Below are 24,522 nucleotides of genomic sequence, written 5' to 3'. Positions count from 1 at the left end.
ACTGAATATCAATGCTGTTTGACTGAATGACTGAACATAACATTCATTCCAAGGCAAAAAAACAAAACAGTAATTACAGATTTTGTAGCTGCACATTTTGTCAAAATTGTATTGTTGCTATAAGACAGGTAGGTTTAGCGATGTTATAGCATTGTTACAGAGTTTTGTCTTTGTGTGTAAGTTTCTGCCATCATGACTGATATTAAATTGACTCAATATTAAAAGGTTATCTCACCTAAATATTAAAATGGTCATAATTCACTCACCCTCATGTCGGTCCAATCCACACCTGTAAGACTTTATTATTAGAGAGCAACAGATAATCAACACTATCAATATCCTTGACTGAAATTTACACCTTTCTTTTTTTGAGTTAATTTTATGATATTGATTTAATTGATAAATATCTCTATCTGGTGGGTTTTTTAAGGAAATGCATCAGAGCACTGTGAACTCAACAGGAAACAATGTTCACAGGAAAACGGACTAATGTGTTAATAACATTATTCTTGTGAACAGCACCTTTTGTGATATTCAGTGGTTCGGAACGAATAATCAAACTGCCAAAGTCACGTGATTTCAGTGAACGAGGCTTCGTTACGTCAGAGCTTTGAATGGTTCACCGCTAGGGGGCGTTGATCTCTGTGAACCCATGAGTGTCTCTAGGGCTGCGTTCGAAACCGCATACTCCATGAGTAGGTACTTAATTTCAATAAGTACTTACTTAACGAGCGCTAAAAGAGTAGGTACTTTATAGCCAGATCTCGTTGAGTATGAATGAGAACCGGACATCTGCCATGTTGACGTTATCATGTGACCTACGACGCGTTATCACAAGCGCAACAACTATTAGAAGATTTGAACGACACGTTTAATTAATCTGTCTGTAAATATCATTATATTGATTAAACTTGCTCCTTTTGTGGACTTTTTGAAGAAACTGCTGCCCATTTATTTTGTGAGTACATTTAGGGTTGATTAAACCCACCGTTTTATCCTTAACGATATTTATTTTTATTACGAAATCCCAAAATTGTCATCTCTTGAATATGTTGTTAATTTCTTTATTTTATATCCAAATATTTTCATCCATAAGCAAAAGTGGCTTACTGCTTTATGTTTTCCTCTTTTTCTTGTTAAATTTAACTCTCGTTTCATCCCTCAGGCCTATAAATAACAGAAAATGCATTTTTAAATGTATTATATAATTAATTATTTAAGAAAATATATATTTAGATATTCAACCTTATAGGTTTTTTTTCTGTGTATAAAATCTCATGTTTGCAAACCCATGATTGATATATATATATATATATATATATATATATATATATAGATATAGATATAGATATACACATATACCTCATAACATCAGTAACTCGACAGCCCTACCTAGAATGGTTTTCCTCAGCGTTTGTAATGTCTGCACAAAGGGCAGCTGTGCGAAGATTTGCCTTTGGAGGAAAACTGTTGATTTTATACTCGAAAAATTTAAGTATCATTATTAAAAATTAATATTACCCCAGAACGAATTGCATTGCTATCCCACCCCAAAACATACAATAATAACAACGATAAATGCTGACCAATTAATTATATTACTTTTTACTGAAAATGATATAATTCAATAAAACAAACAAAATGTAATGTATGTCATTTGAAATAGCTATGCATGAATACACTCTAGATGTGTATATAGCGAACATACCTACATTTTCATTCAAACAATAAATAAAGCATGAATTAATTGTATTTTATTTACTGACAACAATGAGAAATATTAATAAATTAGTTAAAGAATGAATCAAAGTCACCATCACACAATAAACAAATGCATATACAAGTCAACACATGAAACAAAGCTTTATTCAAACTACAATCATGTATGTAGGCTACAGGCGGTGAACCCCACATCCTTCTGCCATCTCAACACAGCGGTTCCCATTCTGCAGCTTTATTCTGATGAATCAGCTGACCGCCAGAGGTGAGCCGTGCCTTCGTGTCGGAGGTTGTTGCGTGATGTGTTGTGCTTCACAATCTGAGGCAATAAGGGCAGTGATGGAGGGTCTCATAAGGGCAGGTGGAGTGATGGAGGGTCTCATCCATGGCACCATCTCCAGGATTCAGCTCTGGGCTCCTCATCCTCAGTACTCACACCAGCCTACTGACATTTCAGATCCTACAAAATGCACAAACATAACACAAAAGCAGTCATTATTTTTAGAAGACAAAAATGCTTTTTTTCCACAAATGCCGCCATCATCTTTCCTTGCAGGTCCTGCTCCACCACAACAGCTGTGCAGCAAATGCACAGAAATCAAGAATCAGAAAAGTGCTGTAGTAGCTCAGTTTGAAATTACAATAATTAAAATATACTACAACTTAATATTTAAATAGTTGTTGTTATTCATTTCTGTAATGTCACAAAGCCTTTGATGGCAGCATTCAGCTTCATGAGCCACTCTCCACCGGATAAACACACATCTGTTCATCTGACCCTGTAACATCCAGACCAGACTCACATACCTCTGTGATTTATGAGCTCAACACTACATTTACATGTTGAGGTTGTTTTAACTTTTTATCCTACATAAATGTTCCTTAATTTATCAACAGTACTAATGGACAAATAAAATAGATAACTTATGTTAGTCACACATCACTCAGATGCCTATTTCATATCTATTAGACGTAGTAATCTGCAATTCTTATAGAAGAGTTTCTTGCCAGATATTAAATAGACATTTAGTAATTGTATTTAAGATGTATACGGTTTAAAATGTATGCAAATCCACTTTGGAGACGTATGTGTCCTTACTGGAGCTTCTCTGTTAGTAAGCTGCTCATCCTATCCCATAATAAAATGTGACTTACAGCAAAATCACAAATATATAGCGTCTTTACACCTTCAACAATTCAACAGTTTACTGTACAGTAGTTCAACACATGCGATCATTTGATTTGTAATACTCACATTTGAAAACAGTCTCGTCCGTCATCCTTTCCGTCACGTTCGAGTATGACCTATCCTTCTTCTTCTTTTTCATGACGTATCCTCTCGCGTGGCCTCCTGGGATAGAAGAGTATCCATCGGTTGAGCACTCAAAAATCTGGGCGGAAGCAGTAAGCCATCCGGGACCTTCTCGCCTACTCTTTTATGAATATCGATGTTTCGAACGTACTGCTTCCTTCACGTACTGTTTTCGCCTACTATATAGTAGGAAAGTAGGCATATTCGAACGCACTTAAGTCCGAATCTCGCGATAATTAGTACGTCGCCCAGGTAATTCTCGCCTACTCTTTTGGATTCGTACATACTTTTTCGCTCGCCTACTCTTTTCCCCATACTAAATAGTAGGGAAGTATGCGGTTTCGAACGCAGCCTAGGTCATTTTTATATATCGTTGGCATTTGATTACACATTTTTATAATAAAAATATAGAGTTGTAGTTCATGGTCTCTTGTTTTGATTAACCAAGCTCTCCATAAAACAAGCCCTTCAATTTAATGGTATTGGCATTATATGATTAGTTCATATTCTGTAATAGTTTACCTTCAACGTTTACAATGGGTTTATAGAAGGTGTTTTATGCCTGTTTGGACTGAGTTTTTGTTGCATTTACACTGTTGTGACCAGCAGGGGTCGCCAGCGTGTGGAGATTCGAACGCTTTGAAACAGTGAATCATTTTTCGAATCAGTTTGTTCAATTGATTCAGTTTCAAAAAGCTCCTTAATTTCTCCCAACACTAGTCTATAATGAACTAAATAATACTTCTACTTGAAAAGTGCGCTGCCTCCTGATGCCTGTTTATAATAATAATAACTAACTCAATTAAAGACAGACTTCTTTTGTTTATTAGGTTAACAAAAAAAAAAACTTTTTACAGAGAGATACTGTGGTGAATCACACCAGCTGAACACACCAGGAAAGTACTATAAAAATATTTTTTTCTACAGATCATAAGTTTGTAGGTCTGGATAATATGTCATAATGTAACATGAAAACAAACAGCAGAACATCATTCATTCTCACTTTCACTCATCAGACAGTGTACAAAAACACACATCCTGATTTCTCCACTCACACACATTTTGCACCATATGACTCAAATAATAGCATTTCATTTTTTATTCAAAATATTGCTTTGGCTTTCAAAAATACAGTTTTATATATCATGCCGGTAATGTGATATTTGCTTAGTCAAGAATAACATTATTGACCAAAATTATGCATTGCTAAACCACATACTGCAACTGACATGCAATCATATTTCCCCGTATCAGCCTACTGTATCCTACTATAAAATCATAATTTCATATGTGATCTTTACAGAGTCATTTCTGAGTGGTGTGTGATATAACAGTTTTACTGTATTAAGAATCACTAATAACAGCTGGAGAAAGTTTAGAGAGACACAGATTCCATCCGCTATAAGTGAATCATGTTTTAATATTAATCACCACATACAGTAAAGATGGAAAGATTTTCTTGACCCACATAAACTACTTAAAAGGCACTTTTTTCCCAAGGCTAATGTAAAGATAAGGAAAACTAAGGAAAATGTCTAATATTCAGCCCAGAATGCAAACAATATCTTACAAAAAAAAAAAAAAAAGTGTTAGGAAAACTACAATATTTGCCTTTACTTCTAACTGATTTGTGGTAAAATGACTTAAACATTTACCTGACACAAATAAAAATATCACGTGACATGAGGTTATTTACATATTAATTGACACCAGATGAAAGACAAATCCAAAAATAGGAACAAGAGAACAAGAATGCGGCCAAAAGAAAGAACCCATAAGTTGACAAGCTGAAGTTACTTATAAAGTAGACCACATAATTAAGTAAAGTGATATTTTTCTACAAGACAAACACAAAATACAATTTAAAAAAAAATAAAAAAATTAGCACCTCATAAAACATTACAGATGTTTTGTTCTACATTGTAACACTCCTGCTGACAAACATCACATCTAGTATTTCACAGGTTTACTGCCATAGTAAAAACTTTTAATGCAGCCTGTATCATATATGAGTCCAGTTACAGGCATTGAACAGAATAAATGCTCCCAACAAAGTGCTTCACCATAAGTCGATGAATTTCTAAGCTTATTAATGCAGGTTTTGGTTCCAGAGCCACTAAGAGTTGGTAAACCATTGTTTTCTGATCAAGGTGCATAACCAAGGGTTAGAGTTAGTGGTTAAATTAGAAACATTAACAATAAGGACACAAGACATTTCCAGTTACAGCAACATTTCCAGTAAAAACACCTACAGTGTCAAAAATGCTGTTAAGACTGTTAAGAGCACTTGTGGTTATACAATGTATTTTCTTACTTTGAATTTTTGTCTTGTTTTCCACAACTAATATCTAAAAGTTGTGTAAGGGTCATGTTCTGTGTCGAGCATGTTTCATTTGTTCTAGTTTTCCCGCTTGTTTGATTACCGTCTGTTGCCTTGGTTACTGGTTTGAGTCACACCTGTTTCTCTGATTATCTGATTACCTCTGATTACCTGAGTCCTTATATGGAGTGTTTATTTACACTTACTGGCGGAGAGTATTTACATTTACATTTACTCATTTAGCTGACGCTTTTATCCAAAGTGACTTACAATTGCTATATATGTCAGAGGTCGCACGCCTCTGGAGCAACTAGGGGTTAAGTGTCTTGCTCAGGGACACATTGGTGGATTCGAACCCGGGTCTCTCACACCAAAGGCATGTGTCTTATCCATTGCGCCACACTACCCCTTTTTTTACACTAACTCCGCCCACCAGTGTCTGATTGGGCCAGAGAAAAGCCCAAAAACAGCTGTAACCTGTCAGAAGCAGTGGCGTAGTAAGGCACGTTGTAAATACTTTTTGATCCGATCGACCCAAGTTTGAATCCGCCTTTAGCCAAACTCGTTCTACTTCCTTTTCCGATCACATATCAGATTGGAAAGGTGTTTGATTTCAATAAATATTAAGAAAATATCTGTAAAAAAGTTTAATTCCTCCCGGTTATTTTATAATAAAGTGTTTATCGGGTAGGTGTATGGAGGGCTTTATTGTCCCAATAAGGCGGCATTTATTTAATAAATATAATAATTTACACTCAGTAGGTCTATGTTATTATTGCATACTGTTTTATAATGTACTAAAATACAGAGGAGCAAACAGTATCTAACTCCTAAAAAAATCCAATTTAAGTGTGTTAATGCTTAAAATAAGGGGAAATATCTGTCAGATCTGTTCTTCTTGAATTAAGTTTATTTTTCTGACCCTATAGGGAGACGCACTTAATGTGTATGATTTTTTTTTTTTTTTTTTTTACAAAACAAGACCTTTATCTAAAGTAATTTTGCTTCTTAACTAAATGTATCTTGCTTTAATGGAAAACAAGACAAACATATATATATATATATATATATATATATTTTTTTTTTTTATCTTGTGAGTTATTTGTGGAAATGCAGTTCTAAGTTCTATCTGTGTGGATTTAAACAGACAGGAAATAATAATTCACATGCCAAATCACTGTTTCAGTCTGGATCACTGTAGCTGCTTTAAACCTCTATATTTAAAAACATCAAGCACTCGCTGATCTTTTAACACGTTAGTTATTCTATCGCTCATATGCTACATAATGTTAAGGGGCAGATTTACTAAACAGGGCAAAATAGCACATGAGTGAAATTCCAAAGATGCGCCGAAAGTTCTGTGTGTGATCTACTGTCAATACGTAAATTAAACAACACAGACCCAGTCAGACCCATTTCCATAAAGACCAACACAATCTACCAGCTAGCGTCTGGTTTAAGACGTGCTTTTTTGGGAGGTTAATAATGGCGCACACACCAGTACATTGATGAGCGCAAACCTTAGTAAATCCCCTTGAGTGAGTGATTAATTTAAATATTGGCACTAAATGTGTTAATTTATCATTTAAATCATTCAAAATTTGACTGGTGTTGGTACCAAGTAGTGAAATCTAGGACAAGGTTCTTGCAGGTTTCAGTAATTCAAATTTAAGACCTTTTTAAGACATTTTAAGACCATAAAGATTGAAATTTAAGACCTACTTAAAAAGAAATTGCAAAAAAAAATTAATTTACAGATAAAGCAATCACATTAGTAACCTTCCACACCCAACAACGTGTGTCAGAGAAAAGAACAGAATCAGATATAATTTTTTTTATAGAAAATTGTACTTTGCATATTATACTGTAAAAAAAAAACATAATTAGTTGATTTTAGTTGCTCATAGTTGATCATAACTACAGATGAAATGGCATGAACATTTCATGATTATAGATACAAATATTATCACGGTTATCACAGAATCCTGTTCAAAAAGTTTTATGTCGAAAATCAGCAAATAACAAATAAAATTTGCATCAATATGTACTTTTTGTTTACATAGACATTATAATAATACCATTAAAAATTATTGCCAGATTTTGAAAGTGTCTTTTAACATGTAATATACTACATGTACAAGTTCAAATAAAGTTTGGACAAAAAAGGTTTTTATAAAAAGATAAACCTCACACAGGGCCGGAGTGGGGCCACTTTTCAGCCCGGGAGTTTCAGGCCCAAGACCGGCCCACTTTTTCCATGGTGGAATTCCAAATTAGCACTTTTTCTAAATTGGATAAATGAAGCAACAGTTCAGCTCTTACTATTGTGTAGTTTGTATTAATACCATGGGTTAACAAATAATGTAAAGGTTAAATAATAATTCACTTAGACTTTATAAGAAGCAATTGCGACTTTATTTCACACAATTCTGACTTTATATTTCGCAATTCTGACTTTATAACGCAACTTTATATCACAATTCTGACTCTATATCTTGCAGTACTGACTTTATAAGCAACTGCAACTTTATTTCACGCAGTTCTGACTTTATATCTTGCAATTCTGACTTTATAAGAAGCAATTGCGACTTTATTTCACACAATTCTGACTTTATATCTCGCAATTCTGACTTTATAACACACAATTGCGACTTTATATCTCACAATTCTGACTATATATCTTGCAGTTCTGATTTTATAAGCAATTGCTACTTTATTTCACGCAGTTCTGACTTTATAAGAAGCAATTGCGACTTTATTTCATACAATTCTGAATTTATATCTCGCAATTCTGACTTTATAACACGCAATTGCAACTTTATTTCACGCAATTTTGACTTTATAACACGCAATTCTGAGAAATAGAGTCAGAATTGCGAGATGTAAACTCGCAATTGTGAGATAAAAAGTCACAATTATCTTTTAAAATGTTTTATTCTGTGGCGGAAACAAAGCTTCCATACCTCCTGGCCTCTTCCTCCCATCCATCCTCCCTGACGTGTACCGTTACGGTAGGGCCGGCCCAGCTTTCGGTAGGCGCCGGCGGTGCAGCGGTAGCCTACCTGAGAAAACGTTTTGGAAAAGACGGACTAACCCAACCAACTCTATCGGAGGGGAGGGGAGAACTCCCTCACATGGTACAACCCATGCAGAGGCTGCGCGCTGCGGTGTCAGAATGCGAAACATGTGTAGCCCATGTAACTAACGTGACATTGAAATGTGACAAAAAATAAATAAATAAATAATTCCTCGACCGGCCCAAAAGAGAAGCGGCCCACCGGGAATTCTCCCGATTACCCACTCCGGGCCTGACCTCACATATTTCAGACTTAAAATATTTTTTTATAAAAAGAATGAGTCAAAAAAGATAAATTACTGACATTTACAATGAACTTTAGCTTATCTTTTATTATTAATAGTAAGATTCGGTCAGATTTTCCCATGGCGTCTGTCGCTGCTGTGCAACCATACAAAGACAAAGAAGTTTTAGCAGCTAATGGATTTCCACCACCGAAAAACGCTTGCTGTAGCTCTGCTACAAGATTTATTTATGGAGAAGAGAAAAACACCTGCAGTGTTTGAGTGCACCTCCATCCTTCATGTTGACTGAGCTTTCAATGTTGTTACGGAAAGGGTGAAGCTGATTGGTTGGTTCTTGTCACATGACCTGCGGTACGTTTGCAGCATTCTGAAGAGTTGAGACAGAGCCCGTCTACGGAGAGCCTGGCCACTCCCTATTAAGTCCTATTGTACCGAATTTTGGTTGTAGTTCCACCAGAGTTCCAATGGGGCGATCGCTCATGAGTGCAAAATGAATGGGAGTCTATGGGGCTAGACGTAGAGTTCTCAACGGGTCGGGTCGGCCCGACAAACCCGACGGGACCTGCGGGTTCGGGTGGAAAATATAATCAAATGACTCGGGTCGGGTCGGACCTCGGGCTTAATCTTTTCCGCTCAGTAAAAAAAAAAAAAATTATTAATCATCGCTGCTGTTCACCGTAAAGAAAGTCTGGCTGCTGCGTGTAACATGCATCATGAGCCGCTTTCCGACCGGAGGAACCTTTTCACAGTTCCTAGAACTATTGGCTATAGTACCCGGATGTCGGCGTGTTCGCACCGCAGGAACTAGGAACGATTTTAGTTCTAGGAACTCCATTTGTAGGAACTAATTTAGGTCCTACTTCAGAGTAGGGTCTAAACCAGCACTATAGGAACTATCCGTGACGTTAGTGCATGCTGATTGACCGAACGCACGCGGAACACCAGCACCCGCCATTTTTAAAACAGCTAGAATGTAAACACATTATAGCCTATATATTTACTCCATAAACTAACTATACAAACATGGAAAACAGTGATAGATGGGTCTCTAAACCTTAAATGCTGAAGAGAAAATCCAACGCAACTTTGAGGGGACCAAGCCAAGCATGATTATGTAGGCTAATAACCTTTCTATAACAGTTCTATCTAATAAGATATTAAACAGTACTGTTAGACAGATCGCTAACTAATAAACACAGAGAATGCGAGCATTGTTTGCTCTGGCGTTCTCAGCGCCGCCAAAAATAAAGGTCCGTTGCGCCGTCAAAATAAAAGTCACCGTGCTCCCTTACCCCTCCTACCAGTTCCTATGGCCACTTGGCCAGTGCGAACGCAAACAGCAAAACCGAGTTTGGGGGAGAGTAGTTCTTAGAACTGTTTAGAAGTGGACAGTTCCTAGAACTAAGTTCCTAGAACTACTTGGTCGGAAAGCGGCTATGGAGAGGGGCGGGGGCAGACCTGACGCTGCTGCGTGCACGCATTTAGCCTGGAGAAGAAGATGGAGTTGGTGAGAAGTAAATTTGCCGCAGGTGAATTCACCGTCGCTACTACAGCCTATTTATATATTTAAAGTTTATTGTTTCAGTTGTTTGTATTGTTAAAAGGCGTGAACATTAAAGGATGATTTAAATTCCCATCTGCTGGTCATGATAATAGCCTACGTGTATGAGAGAAAAAAAAAATCCGACGCGGTGTCGGGCCGGGTTCGGGCATATAATTCATGTTTATGTGTCGGGTTACATCGGGGCCGGGCTTTAAAAGCCACGGGCCGGGTCGGGTCGGGTTGTAATTTTCAGGCCCGTTGAGAACTCTAGCTAGACGGCTAAATGTCTCTTTCACCCGATTGCCGTTGAGAAATCTCAGATTTGATTGTAGGTTTTGCAAGTTCAACATGGGTTATAGGTTGAAAGTTGAATGAACGAGTACTTATGTCCTTTTGATTTCTTACAGGTTGAGTTGTTAGCCGATAACACGCTAGCATTCTGCTAATGAACGCTGATTGGTTAGTGAAGGACTGATTATGACCAGAGATACCGCTTGATGGCATCGTGGCGTCCGAAGCAGGACCAGAAACAAACAAAACAAAAACTCTTCTAGCACGTGTGTTTGCCTGTGTCAGCTGTGTTCAATGCCTCGAGAGAAAAGAAAGTGCAGAGCGCAAAAGCACCAAAGTGACTGAAGGATTTCCGTAAAGCAGTATCTCTGGTCGTACAATGTGTATGATGTCATTGACTATTTAAAAGACCTTTTAAAGCAAATAAGTGACTCTAACGCCCGTTTCACACATACTCCGTGTGCAGTGCGTATGCGGTGCGTGTTGCAGTGCGTATTGCAGTGCGTATGCAGTGCAGGAGCAGCACGCGCAATAGTGCTTTCACATATGCTGCGTTTGCAGTGCGTAACTGATCCGCTGCTGTAGGCTGTACCACAAATACATACTCACTATTTGTATTTCAAATCCAGACGTTATCAGCAACTTTTCTTTAAAAAAATTTTTTTTCAGCATTGTGATTCTCTTTGTACACATTGTACACATTTAATAGACGTATTCACGTTTAAACACAATTTAAACAACATATTATTAAATGCATTAGGCTATATAATTATATATTAAGTTGCTCAAGCAAGTGGTCAAATATTTAACCATGTAGTTATATTAAATCGCAAACATTTTAAATTAAAACTTAAAATTGACAAAAACAGCCGACTCTCATGCATTTTCTTTTTCATTTAAATTTTAATAGGCTACAATAAATCTTGCATGTCACAAAGAACTTGTTTTTCCACCTCCACGAATGAGTTGTTCATTATGTCGCCTTGTTGAGGTAAATTGTAGCTTTCCTTGCTTTACCCCGGTCTTAAAGTGAAAAAAGTAGTATTTAATTCAATACATTTATGGTGAGATTACTACGTACATTTTATTTAATTAATCGCATGTATGGTGAAATTACTACATTGTCAGGTCAATCTGTGTTCATTTTGACCACGAACCATGTGCTGTCACTTTAATTCAGCGCGTGCAGCACAGCAGAAATAGACTCGGTGCGGAAACAATCTCTGCACTGCTGTATACGCACCGCAACTGGAACGGATCGACGGACAGCAATCGCGTGCAGTGTGAAAGCTCTAACCTGTTAACATGGGTACGGAAAAAAATACGCACCGCATACGCACTGCAAACGGAGTATGTGTGAAACGGGCGTAAAAAATCTAACACCCAGCAATGTGTAATTTCTTTGCATCTCCTTTCGAATACAACATTCAAATTACTAGACAAAAAATTATATCCTAAGAAAAGTGGATTTTAAGGGGTATAGCGCCATAGACCTCCATTCATTCTGCACTCGTCCTGTGAGCGCCCCCATATGGAACCAGAGTGGAACTGCAACCAGTTCAGAAGCCGGAAGTTTACTGAGAGTGGAACTTCTCCCCTTATTAGACATTCTCTAGTTGAGTTTTTTTTTTATCTCGCTGCGCCTGGAAAAAAACAAGCGCGTCGCTTCAATTGTGAGCGCGCTTCCCGCGCGCCTACATTTGAACGAACTTGATCGCACAAAAGACGCGATATGTGAACGGCCCCTCTGCGAGCTACCTCCAATCAGGCCACGAGCTACTGGTAGCTCACGAGCGACGTGTTGGAGACCCCTGCTCTAGAGCTCCGCTTTGTAGGCTACGACTCGATACTTTTTTGCTACTTTGTAATAACTTTCTGCGGCCAGCGTTTCTGGAAATGAACGAGGGTAAAACCTTTTTAAGACCTGACTAAATTAAATGTAAGACCGCAGATGAAAATCTGGGCGTTTTTAAGACATTTTAAGGCCTTAAATTTAAAGTTCAGAATTTTTGACTTTTAAGATCCCGCGGGAACCCTACTAGAAATCGTGACACAATGACTTGATGTGAGCGATGAGTTTCACCTGATCCTCTTCTCTCCATCATTTCCTAATTTCCTGTCATTCAGATCACATGGTGAGTTATCACAAGTCATCATTCTGTAAGAAAACACAGATTCACAGAAGGTTTAAATGATGAGAAGGTTTGATGTTTCAATTACACAAACACAAAAACACTACAGACTTGGAATTGTGTTTTTTTCTTTTGTTCATAAAGAGGATTACAGTTCCTAAATTTTTATCACCGTCTTAAACTGCATTACATCTTTTGTACCACAGTAATAGAAACTTGAAGTATAGTGAGTTCAATATCACATCTAAATTGCTTAAACTGTTGTATTGGTGTTTTCTAATAAGACGCTTGCTATCTCGCTTTGTCTGCCTCACCGGTGAATATCTGCTTCTGTAGTGTTAAATAGAAAGGATAATAAATAATTAAATCTCATCTATCTTGTTAAATCAACTGTATGTAATACTTACATTCTGTGCTGCTGGTGTATAGGTCCTGCTGTGACGATAGTAAATCACATCAGCAGCAGATACCGCTGCAAACACCAGCAGAACACCAACAACTATTCCTGCTACAGCTCCTGAAGACAGACCTGAACCTGGAACATCTACAGAGAAACAGACATTATTACGAGAGAGTGAATGATTATTAGAGCCCGACCGATATATCGGCGGGCCGATATTAGGCATTTTCCAAACTATCGGTATCGACATTTATAACGGCCGATAATTGAATATTTAAAAAATAAAATAAAAGCGGACGAAACACCCTGCAACCATGTTATGAGTGTTGGCGCTGCATTAGCATAGTTTGTCCACCAGAGGGCACTCTACAAGGAAGACTGCTAACATCAATGAGCTTGGAAATCACAACAAACTTATTCTGCCTAAATAAAGTAATGATTACTGTATTTATAACTAGCATATCTGTTGTTCCAGTCCCTGCATTGTAAAACGTAAGTTAGGCACGCGATGAGTGAACATTTAGACATAGAGAAAAAGTATCAAACATAGCAGCTAGCCTGTGCATAAAAGTTAGCTTTTCTTTTACACGTGTGTGAAATCCAAGTGTGCGTTACTGTAGGGGTAGCATAATGAGGGTCCCTACATGCAAACCGAAGCATTGAGAACTTTGTAAATGTACAGACATGTTTAATAAGAAGATACTTTATAAAGACAGTACGCGTTTACAGCCATTCGTCATCTTGGAAAACAGTCTCGACTAATCGAGTCACGAACGCTGTGCTAAGTGAGCTGGTCGATAGGAATTACGTTTGTGAAATCTAATGTAGCACGGCGTTCGTGACTCGATTAGTCGAGACTGTTTTCCAAGATGACGAATGGCTGTAAACGCGTACTGTCTTTATAAAGTATCTTCTTATTAAACATGTCTGTACATTTACAAAGTTCTCAATGCTTCGGTTTGCATGTAGGGACCCTCATTATGCTACCGTGTTAGTGTGAGGCTATTTTGAGCCTTGTTAGTGGTATTAACTAGCGATTTACTTTTACTTACTCTGTGTCCCATACACTAGCGTTATAAGCTAATCTGTTTTTAGAGATAAAACTCTTTACATTCGATTTTGATGAAAACACATCCCAGGGAACGATCGACTCGGTAACCATGTGTTAAAGGGTAACTAAACCCCTGGGGCTCATTCTTCGTACGTCGCTAACTCAAGTTAGCTGGATTTGATTGTTGACGATTTGGCATGATCTTGGATCGTTTGGTTCTTCGAAGCTCATCCTGGACTTGCTGTCATAGCAACAGCTGTGCAATCTTAAACCTGCTCGGGAGCAGGCTTATTTCATGTAAACAGGATTAGACTGCGGCTTCATAAGCGGAGCTGATACGGGAAGTCCAGCGCAGCGCGATAGTGCACTTTCTGAGATGTTTTTTTTTTTCTCGTGACTCGTGAGATTGTCGTTTACATTATTAAATTGTTGGAAACGCACATTTATTTTCGACTTGTCGGAGTCTGGCTTTAAATACAGCACAAACTGTTTGCATTGCCCTAAGATTATTTGCGAGTGGCTCTTTCCTTTATAGTACATTTGTGAAATTTGCTTTTTGAAAAAAAAAAAAAAAAAAAAGTGATTATATGATGTCACCCTATCAATATATCTTACCGGCAATTTTATAAAAGCCCTCTTTTAAGGACATGGTCGATAAATGTCCGGGGAACACTATTAATGAAACTATTCATATACTCCTGCAGAGCGAGGACCACTTTGCGAATGGTTGGACAAACCGTGTTTTCCCCTAGGTTCTGTGCGTCACACACTGTGCAAGTATATATTGCAAAAAAACGCAACGCAATACCATTTGCGGTACAGTAAGTGCATGAATTCGACGTGTTAAATTCTTTATGTGCGGCTCAAGAAGTTCGCAAAGATAAGACATTCCTTACGCGGAAAATCTGTATCTTTCATACAAGTAACTATCAAGAAAGGCAAGGGGATTTTGTCTGGCTAAAACTCTTTCTTTACGAAGTGCTCGTCTAACAATTTGCGCTGAGATGTCACCGGATTTGGAAGAAAAGGTGAAGTCATTGCAACAGACACTTGGAATAAGTTACGTCACCTATATGTTTCTTAGCTCTCAGCTGATTGGTCAAACTTCAGTCTGAGATGTCGAATCCAGAACATAACCTGCCCCGGAGCAGGTTAGCCGTGCAGCGTAAGATACCATGGCAACGAACACCGATTAAAGCCAAGCTACTTTCATAGTACCTAAAACCCAGGGTTGGCGGAAACTAAACTGAAGCATAGCTGGCTAGCCTCCTAAACCGGCTTCGTGGTATAGGCCCCAGGTATAACTGGAACATAAACAGACGGGGACCAATTTGCAATTAATATAAAGTTTCTGACAGTGTGTGTGTGTGACATTGAGGCAGTAGCCAATGACAGCACTAGGAGTAAAAGCTGCAGGATTGTGTTCGAGTATACAAATATGTACGAGTATCATACGAATTTGACAACTTGTTAAATCTTGTGAATTATTAAGACTTTCAGACTATGTTTGTACTGATTGGGCTATGGGTTTTGTGAGAAAAGTTTTAAGAAACAACAAATGCTTGATAAAATGTTTGATTTAGGGTTAAAACCAACACATACTGTACACACCATTGTGAATATTTGCCTTTGCAGCTGTCCGTCTCCTCCGTTTACTTCTCCTCCAACAATAATGGGCTGACTGAGTCCGAAAGGCTCTTTTGGTCTTTTCAGCTGAAAAAACAGAAAATAAAATATCATTATGTATAATATATAGGATTATTTAAAGGAACAAGTACTGATTTACCTTACAAACATTGGATGTTACATTATAAAGCATTAAAAGCATGGCAAGTGTTGTGGTTAATATGCATTTACAACAAATATCACTTTAAAACTATCAATACTGAGGTAAAAGCATGGTCAGTTTTGTGATTACTGTCCTTTGCTACACCAATCACAGTAAAACTAAGGTTACTGAGGTTTAAAGCATGGTAAGTTTTGTGATTACTGTCTTTTTACTACACTTATCACAGTAAAACTAATGTTAATGTGGTAAAAGCATGGTAAGTGTTGTTTTTACTGTGCTTCTACTACAAATACAACTTTGGAACTAACTGTACTATTTTTAATCTGATATGAATATCTAGGCCTATAGCACGTCACGTGACAGGCAGTGTTTAATCACCCTATTTTGAATTAGAAAGCAATGAAACGCAAAGTCTCCGTGGAGATGGCAGATATAATGGCAGATTAATATCGACAAACAGAAAAGACATTATATCACACATTATTAGGACAGCGTATTTAGGTATTTACTACTTACCAACATCTGACACACGTGAACTGATGCCAAATATCGCGATGTGTTCGGAACGAGACTTCTTCAGCGCGATTTCTTACTAATAAAATATAATTTTAAAAATATCAATAAACAGCAAAGCAATCCAGCTTCCCTGGCAATAAGACCGAAATAATAACATTAAAAAATACATAAACCATGTTAAGATAAGATCTCGTGATGCTGATTAAACAGCTTCTCTGCTGCAGCCGACAGGAAGAAAGAATCGTGATGTGATCACGAAAGCCGCTTCCCATTGAAAATACATTAGTTTAAAAAACGTGCTACGAAAATAACGAAATAAACGTGTCCGTGGCACGAATCAATAGATTAAATTACGTGACCATCACGAACTGACGTGAGACTGGGTGTGTGAGACCAAGATGGCTCCTGCATGCTTAGTCACAGTATGGGACCAGTGCCAAAAGTTTGACAATGACAATATATGACGAGTGGATAGTGCCACGGATAACATACCGAAGTCGACAGTCGTGTACTTTTACGTGACAGAAGATGGGGTACGTCGCACCCAAGCGGCAACCTCCCCGTCTCTCTCTTGAAACCAACACGGAAGTGAGTTAAACTGCAATTCGTTGACTGGCCGCTTGAGGCTGTTGTCAGAAGTGAGTCAAATCTGTATCTCCCCCATGTTAAAATGCCAAATTTTACAGCAGAAAAAAACCTGTTTACAGCCTGGTGTCTGTATGTTTTTTTGGTCTATACAGTTAATTTTGCCCTTCATGACAACTGTGAGGGGGGTGAATTTTTTTATTACTCATCCGTTTAGTTGATTAATATTTAAAGTTCTGCATAATTAAGGGTGTGGCCACTTGAGTGACAGATGGATTCCCGCTGATGTCAATGCTAGCCGTTTGTCTGCTGTGCTGTTAGCCGCGTCACTTCACCTCAGCAAATTTTAGCTGCTGAACTTGCCAACTCTGCAGTGTTTGTGCTTTTTTCTGGATTATTTCATACAATTTAATACACCCATTACTTCGCCCACGGCTTCGGATTCCGTCGTTGTCGTCGAGTATCATTCGAGAGAACAACCAGCGCTGTATTCAGTTGTTTTCCTCTGTGAACATGCACTAATGGATGTCTGACAATTTTGTTGCTTTTTGGAGTTTTCAGATTTAAAAAAGGTCTATAGATATAAAGGCTCGTTCGTTCTGCTCTCACGGAACAGATTGATTATAATATGCTTATGTAGCCTACCGTCAGATGAAATCCTGCAGGTGTCGGCGCTTTCTCCGTCCATGCAATAAATGCACATCCTTGAATGAGCGCGGATTTTCTAGCGCATTTACTTGAACTTCATAGGTAATATATCTATGGTTTAACCCATTTGAGAGGCGGCCGAAATCAGAATTTAAAATGGACTGAATAAGCTCTCTACGAACTTGACGAGCGATGCCGCGCTGATGGAGACAATAAAGAGTGACTGACATGTAACTGTTATGCACATAAATCACTGTCACACACACTCTCTCAGAGTAATAGTTACTGCATAATACATTTTCAACTAGCAGAATAGTACAGAATCACGATACACAGTCTCACTTGTAGCCATGTCTTTTAACTATAATATTTCGAAGGGCAAAAACAGGAACTTTTAATTGGCTTTTCATCATCAACTGTCACTTTAGCGCGAGGCCCTGTGCAGTCGCAGACTTCATTACCTCCCAAGCCTGAGCTAACTCGATCACGTCGAGGGGTGAGCGTGGTTTCAGCTCCTCAGCTCCACACGCCTCTTTGCCCATTTTCTGTTATCCGGGAGTGACGCAAGGTGACGCGAGGCCAAGATGGCGACGGTCGACTCCGCCCACTTTAGGCTTCAAAAATGCTCTTCAGAAACCTACGGGTGACGTCACGGACACTACGTCCATATTTTTTTACAGTCTATGGTCGCACCACAGACGCGAGACACCAACGTGTGACTCAAACGTCGCACCACAATAAATTAATATATTTTTCCCCCCTTAGCTTTTCTTATCTTTCCTTTATCTTTCTAATCAATCATTCTTTTCTTGTGTTCTGATGACACTGAAAATATCATTGATACAAATTTTGTATTGTATACAAAGTTGTGTATGTCACAAGCGGCAACCTCCCCGTCTCTCTCTTGAAACCAATACGGAAGTGAGTTAAACTGCAATTCATTAAAGGGGTGGTTCGGGATTTTTGACATCGGACCTCATTTTTAAGTCAGTTTGGTTGTTATTCATCAGTGGAGACATTTTTTAAAAAAAATTATCCAGTCCTTATATTTGGATAGTTAGCCGATGCTAGGCTAGCGCGAGTCAAGGGTAGATGTTAGCCAGCCATTAAAAACCGTTTTACCCACTCCACAGTGCACCAAACGCAAATCAATTATAACACTAGACTATCGATGCAAATGTCCGTTGAGAGAATAATGTTAGAAATCAAACTTACCTTTCATCTCAATGATCCCAAAGGAACTAGTTTCTCAGCAGCTGCGGACTTTTACTTTGCTCCAGTTAGTAATGCGGCAAAAAGTAAACACAGAAAAGAAGCGCACTACAGTGTGTGCAGTACATGTGTGTACCGGCTCACTCGGTTGCCTAGGTAATCAATATCACTCCGCTGCTGCTGTAGACAAGGCTTATGATACAGGGAACAAATTATAACTAATGCAATGTGATGAAAGGTAAGTTTGATTTCTAACATTATTCTCTCAACGGACATTTGCATCGATAGTCTAGTGTTATAATTGATTTGCGTTTGGTGCACTGTGGAGTGGGTAAAACGGTTTTTAATGGCTGGCTAACATCTACCCTTGACTCGCGCTAGCCTAGCATCGGCTAACTATCCAAATATAAGGACTGGATAATTTTTTTTTTAAAATGTCTCCACTGATGAATAACAACAAGGGTGACTTAAAAATGAGGTCCGATGTCAAAAATCCCGAACCACCCCTTTAAAGCAGAACTCAGTAACTTCGGGATTTCTTCGCTGTATTCTCGCTTTTTGCTCGCAGGTTTCTCTCTAGAGCTCCCCCCACAGCTTCGGAATAGATATTTGACAACACTGTTGTAAAAACTCGTTGGTGATTCTCAGACACCAGAGGCAAGTAGATCAACGACATCAAAGCAGATGGGACATTCTTTAAAACGTCTTCTTCATTCGGGTTCAGACAGTGTGAGGGAGCGCAATAATGACAGTATTTGAGCAGATTTCTTTTGGCTGTAAAGCAATTGTTTACATCGCGAGACCTGATATCACGCGATACTTCCTGACGCGGCGGCCCGCTGCACCAAAGTTGCAAGTGCGGATTCTCCGCTCACGGGCACCAGGGGGGTGCGAAACGCCCACCATTCAACCCGAAATAAGTAATATAACCATTCCAATGACTCCGAAGCTGTTCAGTTAAAAAGTTACTTAGTTCACCTTTAACTGGCAGCTTGGCCTGGCTGCAGAAGTGAGTCAAATCTGTATCTCCCTCATGTTAAAAAAGTTACTTAGTTCACCTTTAACTGGCAGCTTGGCCTGGCTGCAGAAGTGAGTCAAATCTGTATCTCCCTCATGTTAAAATTACCAACTTTACAGCAGAAAAAAACATGTTTACAGCCTGGTTCTCTCTGTGGCTTTGGTCTATACAGCTAATTTTGCCCTTCATGACAACTGTGAGGGCTGAGGGGGGTGAATTTTTTTATAACTCTTCCGTTTAGTTGATAAATATTTAAATTTAAGGGTGTGGCCACTTGAGTGACAGGTGGATTCCCGCTGATGTCAATGCTAGCCGTTTGTCTGCTGTTACTAGCCGTCACTTCACCTCAGCAAATGTTAGCTGCTGAACTTGCCTTCTCTGCAGTGTTTGTGCTTTTTTTTCTGGATTATTTCATACAATTTAATACTTGGGTACAAAGCCCATGTCTTTGGATTCAGTCGTTGTCGTCGAGTATCGTTTGAGAGAACAACCAGCGCTGTATTTCAGTTGTTTTCCTCTTTGAACATGCACTTATGGATGTCTGACAATTTCGTTGCTTTTTGGGGTTTTCAAATTTAAAACGTCAATAAAGGCTCATTCGTTCTGCTCTCACGGAACAGATGGATTATAATATGCTTATGTACCGTCAGATGAAATCCTGCAGGCGTCGGCGCTTTCTCCGTCCGTGCAATAAATGCACATCCATGAATGAGCGCGGATTTTCTAGCGCATTTACTTGCACTTCAAAGGCAATATATCTATGGTTTAACGGTTTAACCTATTTGAGAGGCGGCCAAAATCAGAATTTAAAATGGACTGAATAAGCTCTCTACGAACTTGAGCGATGCCACGCTGATAGACCATGAAAGAGTGACTGACATGTATGCACATAAATCACTGTCACACACAAACACTCTCTAAGTAATACACAGTCTCACTTGTAGCCATGTATTATAATATTTCGAAGGGCAAAAACAGGAACTTTTAATTGGCTTTACATCATCAGCTAACTCGATCACGTCAAGCTAGTTGATTTCAGATAGCCAGGCTCATATCTATGGCCAGGCTCCTCAGCTCCACTCACGCCCCGCCTGTTTGCCTATTTTCTGTTACGCAAGGCCAAGATGGCGACGGCCGGCTCCGCCCACTTTAGGCTTCAAAAATGCTCTTCAGAAACCTACGGGTGACGTCACGGACACTACGTCCATATTTTTTTACAGTCTATGGTATGTCATTAATGTCATCTCTGAATGGTTTACGAACATAATATTTTTTTAAAAAAATAATTCACTCACTTTCTACTGGATATGAGGACTATGCAAATTATACACCATCAAAGTCACAACTTTTTGCACAATTATTATCAACAACTTTAAAGTTCAACAGATAAATTCATTAATTGTAATCTATAAACATATTGTTCTGGAATGTGTAATTCTGAGTTTTTACTTTTGAAGGTGGCAATAATTTTAATTAACACAGTTGACCATAAAGGGGCGAATACACAATATGAACCTATTCACGATATTGTTTACAGGAGAAGGTGACAAGAAAGTATTTTAATAGCCGATTATTTTCAAGAAATCAACAATACCCAGGGGGCAAAACCCCTGTTTTTTAGGAAACCAGACATGGGCTGCTGTAAAAGGTTGTCATATAAAAATGAAATCTATGATGTCTGAGGATCACAACCTGGGTGGACAACCTGGTCAACAAGCTGCTGGAAACTTGTAATTAGGGTCAAAACAATGCTACCTCAAATTCTGCTTTAACTCCCCGGAATCACCCAGATATGCTAAAAAGGTTTAATTATATTCATGAATCCTGAGCCATATCTCCCTGATACTTTATGCTAGAAACAAAGCTGAGCACACCTTTTAAAAGAGTGGAAGATAAGCTTTCATCTGATGCCTTGATTGTACATGTAATTATAATGTAAGAGTTAACAATGCCTCTTAATTCATAGGTAGGCAAAAAAAAGAAGAAAAAAATATTGAACATTCCATTTGTAATCGTTAGCATTCTTTTCCCTTTGTTGTTGTTAAAATAAACAAATTACCATGTGAAGTTAACTTTTACTAGATGAAATCATGTTTTGATCATTTTCACTAACCAGACAGTCCTCATGGCCCATAACACATTTAGAGGGAATTCAATTTCAAGCCTATAATAGCCTTTCAATTCAAACAAGATCCAAGAAAGAAGTTTACCATTAATGATGTTAATTGTATACTGCTCTGTTTCTATATGTACAGTATATCGTTTGCATATTTATGCAATATCTATTAGCCTATTTGTATTGCAATGTCTAGTATTTCTAATATTCTTTCACAAGTGGGATAGCTTTTTTTATTCTATCGAAGAAAAAAATAAAGGATTTTGGGTTAGGCTGGTTACTGTTCAATCCAGGTGTTTGGAGTGTGAGACAAAGGTACTGACAACTAAATGTTTAAAGACTAAAACACATGTGTGGAGTAGGTTTAAACGTATTTACTGGTTAAAACTGTTACATTAAGTAGCCATTTGTACCAAAAAAAAAAAAAAAACGATTAATGAAACTGACAAACAGATTACAATTCAGGGTGTTAACTAATTTCTGTAATAATGTTTATACAGTTTGTTTAGCTGTTTTCGGAGTCACTGCTGCTGTCGCTGCTCTAGTGTTTCAGCATGCTGTGTCCTATTTGGTTGCCAACCCCTGGCAACGGCATCCTATGTAGCATGAGCAGTTCTTCTGACAACCTTTAACCAGAGATGGGCACAAATACATCAAAAAGTATTTAATTACAAATAACAAATACTTACTCATCAAATGTATTTAAATAAAATAAAAATTTACTGCTATGAAAAAAGTATTTAATGAAAATAAAAAGTAATTTGTCATTTGAAAATACAAAAATACAACAAAAAAATGTAAGTGTGGTGTTAGGTACATGTAAGAGTCTAGAATATTGCAATATTATTGTTTAGTGCAGAAGATGCGCTTTTAACGTACATGTTGCCACACTGTCATATTAAAAGATAATTATGCATATAACACAAAATTTGTATTATATTACACAAAAACTAGTTAACGCTGCTGTGAGGGTGTTTCTAATAGCGCGGCTGTGACAAACTTGACAACTTTCTCTCTTCCGACTGCCATCTATTTTTTTTTTTTACTCTTTTTGAAAGTTGTTCTTTTGCTATTTGAGCAAGTTGGAACACAAAAAAATATATTTAATGTAGTCTTTCATTCACTGCTATAGAAGTTAACCCAACTATGATGCCTTCCACTTCTGAGAAACCCAAAAATGTGAACAGGGTCAATAGGATGTGTCACATCATGTGATTTACTTGCCAAAAACTGTGATAGGCAATTTGGTAGTCCTATTTGTATTTTATGTCTATGGTCCTAGGGATAGTTCACCCAAAAATGAAAATTAGCCCATGATTTACATGATTTTGTTTTATTGATAAAAAAAAAAAATTATGGATAAAATAACTCCATTGTAAACATACTCGTGTGTGCTGACTTCGAGGGGACCGTGATCCTGCCTGAAATGAGAATAAGCTTAGGCCTATTCACAAAACAAACGGGTTCAGGCACGTCAGATCAGCCGGTCGCAGGTCGAGCTGTTCCACTAAACTAAACGCGTTCACCTCACGCCACGGCAGCACACACTCTCCACTGCTGATAGCCCACACAAACACAGTGATGGGGACATCGATCTCTCTTTTTCTTTTCTGACACTAAACATCGCTAATTAAATCGTGAGAAATTGATAATGCGTGGATTGAGGAAGGGTATGCCGTTTGAGGCGTCGATGAGACTAGCGATGCCTGCACAGTGTGTGCATCTACAGCTCTGATTTGGACTGACTTACTGTAAGTAAATAATGTCTTCAGTCGTTGTCCCTCCTTGCTATTCGACATGACGGCAATATTTTGAAAAGACTTGCTTGTTCCGTTATATTATCCGGGTTAAGTTTGCACCAGACTAGACTCTAACGTAGCTAACGTTACTCACCGGGACAGCTGGCTAACCCACTCATTCTCCTCACACCAAGCACTTATAACTCTTTGAGTGCCATGGCTCCCCTCTCTCACGCCTGACCGGTTAAAAATTGTAGGGCTGTGGTCCATAAAGAATTTGATGGTTTCCCACATCCTCAGTCGTTCTCCAAATAGCCATAATACAGTAGGAATCTAGCAGAGTATGGGTTGCGAGTTCCTCTTATGACGTCATCACCCAGTAACTGAAAAAACACGCTATCTCTGAAGAAACCCCAATAAATGTTATTTTAACGCATTTTAAGTCAGAAATAATTAAATATATACATATAGAGCACTTTAATTTACACATTAATTGGTTGTGGTGGTTAACCTGCAACTTACACTTTAAAGCAGAATTTGAGGTAGCATTGTTTTGACCCTTATTACAAGTTTCCAGCAGCTTGTTGACCAGGTTGTCCACCCAGGTTGTGATCCTCAGACATCATAGATTTCATTTCTATATGACAACCTTTTACAGCAGCCCATGTCTGCTAAACCCCCTTTGCCCCCTGGGTACCATGAAAAAATATATGACAGGGAAATAGTCTTTTAGTCACAAAATGCAAAACAATGTAGGTAAATGTTTAAATGTTCAAAACTAGGGCTGTCAGTGTCGACTATTTTATTTAT

General features: G+C 38.2%; 1 long non-coding RNA gene across 1 annotated transcript; it reads right to left on the bottom strand.

The window, feature by feature from the left end:
- Positions 1–4,115: 4,115 nt before the first annotated feature.
- LOC311084822 lies at positions 4,116–16,818 on the bottom strand. Its single transcript, XR_014606619.1, has 4 exons — positions 16,395–16,818; positions 15,701–15,802; positions 13,046–13,182; positions 4,116–12,664 (listed from the first exon to the last, which is right to left on the bottom strand). It is a non-coding gene; the product is annotated as an uncharacterized lncRNA (long non-coding RNA).
- Positions 16,819–24,522: the final 7,704 nt, after the last annotated feature.

Source organism: Abramis brama (genome assembly GCF_963993115.1).
Source record: "Abramis brama genome assembly, chromosome: 6".
NCBI lineage: Eukaryota > Metazoa > Chordata > Actinopteri > Cypriniformes > Leuciscidae > Abramis > Abramis brama.
The sequence above is the reverse complement of the archived record's forward strand: the minus strand, read 5'-3'. Positions and strand labels throughout refer to the sequence as shown.